At 43.5% G+C, this 6,928-nt stretch overlaps 1 protein-coding gene across 1 annotated transcript in view; it reads right to left on the reverse strand.

The window, feature by feature from the left end:
* The window catches only part of LOC119352639 (putative disease resistance protein RGA4), a 7,021-nt gene extending 6,313 nt beyond the window's left edge, over nucleotides 1-708 (reverse strand). The window contains exons 1-3 of the mRNA XM_037619224.1: nucleotides 528-708; nucleotides 301-432; nucleotides 11-130 (exon numbers count right to left, since the gene is read on the reverse strand). The gene's annotated coding sequence lies outside the window, so the exon portion shown is untranslated. The remainder of the gene's footprint in view (nucleotides 1-10; nucleotides 131-300; nucleotides 433-527) is intronic.
* Nucleotides 709-6,928: the final 6,220 nt, after the last annotated feature.

Genomic DNA, 6,928 nt, shown 5'->3' on the forward strand with positions numbered 1-6,928 from the left:
TAGCACGCACGTTAGCGCAAGCGCGCCGGTGATGGGGTGCTGCCTGCCTGCCTTCCTTCCTGCCTAGTACCTAGCTGCTGCAAATGGGGGATTGAGTTGCAGCACAGCACAGCAGGCCAGGGATGGGTACCTGTAGAGAATTTTCAATCACAAGACAAGTATAAATGCAGTGCAGGCATCAGGCCAAGAATTTAGAATCACAAGACAAGTATAATTAAGGCACGGAGAGGGAGAGTGGGGAAACATGCATTTATTTGTATGTATACAAACATACAAATAAAAATGGTTAAAAAGATCTACCACGTAGTTTATTTCTCTGTGTGGTCAACCAAACTCAGGCATTGATCCTATTGTGCCACGGAGAGGGGATGGGGGATCTGACCAGCTGCTGTGCGTCGGAGGCCTGCCTTCCTGCCGGTGCCGCCTAGCTAGCTGCAAATCGGGGTTGAGAGAGTCACACCGGGACAGTACAGGAATGGAGGCACTGAAACAGAGCACGGAATGAGAGAGAGATAGAGGCAACTGACCTGCTGTTATCCGGTAGGGTGCGGCTGGTTCAGATCCGGGCGGGAGCCACCGTCGCCGTGGTGACCCGAGTGGGAAGCGGAGTTGCGTCGACCGCGGGAAGCGGAGGCGGCTGCGTTCCCGGACGTGGAGAGCAGAGCAGAGGAGCGCCGGCCGTGGAGAAGACAGACAGCTGACAGCACAACCAGCTCGACAGAGTGAGTGAGTGGAAAAGACTGAGTGAGCGTAGGAGTACTGGTTTAGCACCTCTTGGATCTGGATCGGACGCGCATAACAGTACAAGTATTTTTTTACTTCCATATGTTGGTATTGTTCAACATAACTTGGTATTGTTCCAGGCGCCAAAAAATTTGAATTTCTCAGAAAATTTATAAAAAATACAAAATCATAAACACTATTATGGTCCACCGGAAGGGTTTAGGTCACAAATATATAGGTGGAAAAGTTTCTGGGCCTGTTAAACTACATATAAACAAGAGAAATGTGTATGTGTATCTCTAGATATGAGCTGCTTAGTTTACTTACTTACTACAGTATGATCGTATGATGTGTTCTCAATCTGTATTGGTGATCATCAGGTACGGTTACAAGTCATCAACTGAACTAATCGCTGCCAAGCAAATTAAGCGCGCATCCCGTGTGAGGCAAAACCAAGAGTAAAAACAAGAGTAGCTAGGCAGCGGGTCTCACGCTGGTGGCGTTGCGCGCGGTCTTCAAGGCGCTTGCTGGCACAAGGACAAGCCATGTGAATGAGCTTGGTAAGCGAGTGTTAATTAATCAGCGATTAAACAAAGCTAAGGTGGTACATCTACTTTGCCTGTAAAGCACGAGTGTGAGGCAAAAGCACTAAGCAGCTGCAGAAAGCCAAAATTAGTTCTGCGGTAGTAATAATCAGGGTATCAGCAGCACTTATTGTCACACGGACTAGAAAAGCAAAACAAGGACAAAGGGCTGTCATCAGCTACAAATAACTAGTACTCCCTCGGTAAAGAAATATAAGAGCGTTTAGATCCAATACTAGAAACTACTCCTGTCATCCCAGAATATACTCTGTACCTACCGGGGAGAGACATGGTGGTCTTGTTGAGTATTTCGATTCGTGAGGCCAAGCTTAAGGCTCTGGTTGACAGTTGTTCTACTACCATGTAATCTATATCTATGAGATTTTTACCATTCCATTGAAAACAGAGTAGAGAGAGCACGCTCAAGTTTGTTACAAGACCAAGATCACAGTTGGTTTGGCTGCTGGACGAGCAAGCGAATGGGCTCATTCAGTATCGAGGTCTCTACTGATATACTACTAGTTCTATTGAAGTGAAGGAGCCTCAGTTGTGGCGCCCTTGAACAGGAACAGGTGACCTGCTTGAGCCAAAGATGCGTATGCCCATCTATACGTTGCTCCGACCGGATCTGATCAACCAAACTAATCGCATCCCATCCCATCCCTTGAAGCAAATCCAAGAGTAAGATAAAGACTAGGCTCCGGGTCTTGCGCCGGTGGCGTTGCAGTCTTCAAGGCGCTGGCCCACACAAGCGCACAAGGACATGGCATGTGAACGAGCTTGGTAAGCGAGTGTTAAAGGGCATTGGGCTCTAGCATCTAGACTCAAGTTGATGATATTATACTTGGATTGACAGTAGGCAGTCGCACAAAGCCAAAAAGTAGTTTGTTCTGCAGTAGTAATAATCGGGCTATTAGCAGCACTTCTTGTCACACATATTAGGAAAAAGAAAAAACAAGGACAAGGGGCTGCCATCATCTGCAAATAAACCAGTACCAATCAGTAATACAAACAAGGACGAGGGGGGGTTCCGGTAACCTCCCGATACTCCGGTAAAATCCCGATTTCACCCGGAACACTTCCGATATCCAAACATAGGCTTTCAATATGTCAATCTTTATGTCTCGACCATTTCGAGACTCCTCGTCATGTCCGTGATCACATCCGGGACTCCGAACAACCTTCGGTACATCAAAATGCATAAACTCATAATATAACTGTCATCGTAACCTTAAGCGTGCGGACCCTACGGGTTCGAGAACAATGTAGACATGACCGAGACACGTCTCCGGTCAATAACCAATAGCGGAAACTGGATGCTCATATTGGCTCCTACATATTCTACGAAGATCTTTTATCGGTCAGACCGCATAACAACATACGTTGTTCCCTTTATCATCGGTATGTTACTTGCCCGAGATTCGATCGTCGGTATCCTATACCTAGTTCAATCTCGTTACCGGCAAGTCTCTTTACTCGTACCGTAATGCATGATCCCGTGACCAGACACTTGTATAAGTACCTTTGGAGACACCTGTAGAGCTCCTTTATAATCACCCAGTTACGTTGTGACGTTTGGTAGCACACAAAGTGTTCCTCTGGCAAACGGGAGTTGCATAATCTCATAGTCATAGGAACATGTATAAGTCATGAAGAAAGCAATAGCAACATACTAAATGATCGGGTGCTAAGCTAATGGAATGGGTCATGTCAATCAGATCATTCAACTAATGATGTGATCCTGTTAATCAAATGACAACTCTTTGTCTATGGTTAGGAAACATAACCATCTTTGATTAACAAGCTAGTTTAGTAGAGGCATACTAGTGACACTCTGTTTGTCTATGTATTCACACATGTATTATGTTTCCAGTTAATACAATTCTAGCATGAATAATAAACTTTTATCATGATATAAGGAGATAAATAATAACTTTATTATTGCCTCTAGGGCATATTTCCTTCAGTCTCCCACTTGCAAGAGTCAATAATCTAGATTACACAGTAATGATTCTAACACCCATGGAGCCTTGGTGCTGATCATGTTTTGCTCGTGGAAGAGGCTTAGTCAACGGGTCTGCAACATTCAGATCCGTATGTATATTGCAAATCTCTATGTCTCCCACCTGGACTAGATCCCGGATGGAATTGAAGCGTCTCTTGATGTGCTTGGTTCTTTTGTGAAATCTGGATTCCTTTGCCAAGGCAATTGCACCAGTATTGTCACAAAAGATTTTCATTGGACCCGATGCACTAGGTATGACACCTAGATCGGATACGAACTCCTTCATCCAGACTCCTTCGTTTGCTGCTTCCGAAGCAGCTATGTACTCCGCTTCACATGTAGATCCCACCACGATGCTTTGTTTAGAACTGCACCAACTGACAGCTCCACCGTTTAATGTAAACACGTATCCGGTTTGCGATTTAGAATCGTCTGGATCAGTGTCAAAGCTTGCATCAACGTAACCGTTTACGATGAGCTCTTTGTCACCTCCATATACGAGAAACATATCCTTGGTCCTCTTTAGGTACTTTAGGATGTTCTTGACCGCTGTCCAGTGATCCACTCCTGGATTACTTTGGTACCTCCCTGCTAGACTTATAGCAAGGCACACATCAGGTCTGGTACACAACATTGCATACATGATAGAGCCTATGGCTGAAGCATAGGGAACATCTTTCATCTTCTCTCTATCTTCTGCAGTGGTCGGGCATTGAGTTCGACTCAACTTCACACCTTGTAACACAGGCAAGAACCCTTTCTTTGCTTGATCCATTTTGAACTTCTTCAAAATCTTGTCAAGGTATGTGCTTTGTGAAAGTCCAATTAAGCGTCTCGATCTATCTCTATAGATCTTTATGCCTAATATGTAAGCAGCTTCACCGAGGTCTTTCATTGAAAAACTCTTATTCAAGTATCCCTTTATGCTATCCAGAAATTCTATATCATTTCCAATCAGTAATATGTCATCCACATATAATATCAGAAATGCTACAGACCTCCCACTCACTTTCTTGTAAATACAGGCTTCTCCGAAAGTCTGTATAAAACCAAATGCTTTGATCACACTATCAAAGCGTTTATTCCAACTCCGAGAGGCTTGCACCAGTCCATAAATGGATCGCTGGAGCTTGCTCACTTTGTCAGCTCTCTTTGGATCGACAAAACCTTCCGGTTGCATCATATACAACTCTTCTTCCAGAAATCCATTCAGGAATGCAGTTTTAACATCCATCTGCCAAATTTCATAATCATAAAATGCGGCAATTGCTAACATGATTCGGACAGACTTAAGCATCGCCACGGGTGAGAAGGTCTCATCGTAGTCAATCCCTTGAACTTACCGAAACCCTTTTGCGACAAGTCGAGCTTTGTAGACAGTAATATTACCGTCGGCGTCAGTCTTCTTCTTGAAGATCTATTTATTCTCAATTGCTTGCCGATCATCGGGCAAGTCAACCAAAGTCCATACTTTGTTCTCATACATGGATCCCATCTCAGATTTCATGGCTTCAAGCCACTTTGCGGAATCTGGGCTCACCATCGCTTCTTCATAGTTCGTAGGTTCATCATGATCTAGTAGCATGACTTCCAGAACAGGATTACCATACCACTCTGGTGCGGATCTCACTCTGGTTGATCTACGAGGTTCAGTAGTATCTTGTTCTGAAGTTTCATGATCATTATCATTAGCTTCCTCACTAATTGGTGTAGGTGTCACAAAAACAGTTTTCTGTGATGCACTACTTTCCAATAAGGGAGCAGGTACAGTTACCTCGTCAAGTTCTACTTTCCTCCCACTCACTTCTTTCGAGAGAAACTCCTTCTCTAGAAAGTTTCCGAACTTAGCAACAAAGTCTTGCCTTCGGATCTGTGATAGAAGGTGTATCCAATAGTCTCCTTTGGATATCCTATGAAGACACATTTCTCCGATTTGGGTTCGAGCTTATCAGGTTGAAGCTTTTTCACATAAGCATCGCAGCCCCAAACTTTCAGAAATGACAACTTTGGTTTCTTGCCAAACCATAGTTCATAAGGTGTCATCTCAACGGATTTTGATGGTGCCCTATTTAACGTGAATGCGGCCGTCTCCAAAGCATAACCCCAAAACGATAGCGGTAAATCAGTAAGAGACATCATAGATCGCACCATATCTAGTAAAGTACGATTACGACGTTCGGACACACCATTACGCCGTGGTGTTCCGGGTGGCATGAGTTGCGAAACTATTCCGCATTGTTTCAAATGTACACCAAACTCGTAACTCAAATATTCTCCTCCATGATCAGATCGTAGAAACTTTATTTTCTTGTTACGATGATTTTCAACTTCACTCTGAAATTCTTTGAACTTTTCAAACGTTTCAGACTTATGTTTCATTAAGTAGATATACCCATATCTGCTTAAATCATCTGTGAAGGTGAGAAAATAACGATATCCGCCACGAGCCTCAATATTCATTGGACCACATACATCTGTATGTATGATTTCCAACAAATCTGTTGCTCTCTTCATAGTACCGGAGAACGGAGTTTTAGTCATCTTGCCCATGAGGCACGGTTCGCAAGTACCAAGTGATTCATAATCAAGTGGTTCCAAAAGTCCATCAGTATGGAGTTTCTTCATGCGCTTTACACCGATATGACCTAAATGGCAGTGCCACAAATAAGTTGCACTATCATTATCAACTCTGCATCTTTTGGCTTCAACATTATGAATATGTGTGTTACTACTATCGAGATTCAATAAGAATAGACCACTCTTCAAGGGTGCATGACCATAAAAGATATTACTCATATAAATAGAACAACCATTATTCTCTGATTTAAATGAATAACCGTCTCGCATCAAACAAGATCCAGATATAATGTTCATGCTTAACGCTGGCACCAAATAACAATTATTTAGGTCTAATATTAATCCCGAAGGTAGATGTAGAGGTAGCGTGCCGACCGCGATCACATCGACTTTGGAACCGTTTCCCACGCGCATCGTCACCTCGTCCTTAGCCAATCTTCGCTTAATCCGTAGCCCCTGTTTCGAGTTGCAAATATTAGCAACAGAACCAGTATCAAATACCCAGGTGCTACTGCGAGCATTAGTAAGGTACACATCAATAACATGTATATCACATATACCTTTGTTCACCTTGCCATCCTTCTTATCCGCCAAATACTTGGGGCAGTTCCGCTTCCAGTGACCAGTCTGCTTGCAGTAGAAGCACTCAGTTTCAGGCTTAGGTCCAGACTTGGGTTTCTTCTCTTGAGCAGCAACTTGTTTGCTGTTCTTCTTGAAGTTCCCCTTCTTCTTCCCTTTGCCCTTTTTCTTGAAACTAGTGGTCTTGTTGACCATCAACACTTGATGCTCCTTCTTGATTTCTACCTCCGCAGCTTTCAGCATTGCGAAGAGCTCGGGAATAGTCTTATTCATCCCTTGCATATTATAGTTCATCAAGAAGCTCTTGTAGCTTGGTGGCAGTGATTGGAGAATTCTGTCAATGACGCAATCATCTGGAATATTAACTCCCATCTGAATCAAGTGATTATTATACCCAGACATTTTGAGTATATGCTCACTGACAGAACTGTTCTCCTCCATCTTGCAGCTATAGAACTTA

This window comes from Triticum dicoccoides, chromosome 2A (assembly GCF_002162155.2).
Source record: "Triticum dicoccoides isolate Atlit2015 ecotype Zavitan chromosome 2A, WEW_v2.0, whole genome shotgun sequence".
Classification (NCBI taxonomy): domain Eukaryota; kingdom Viridiplantae; phylum Streptophyta; class Magnoliopsida; order Poales; family Poaceae; genus Triticum; species Triticum dicoccoides.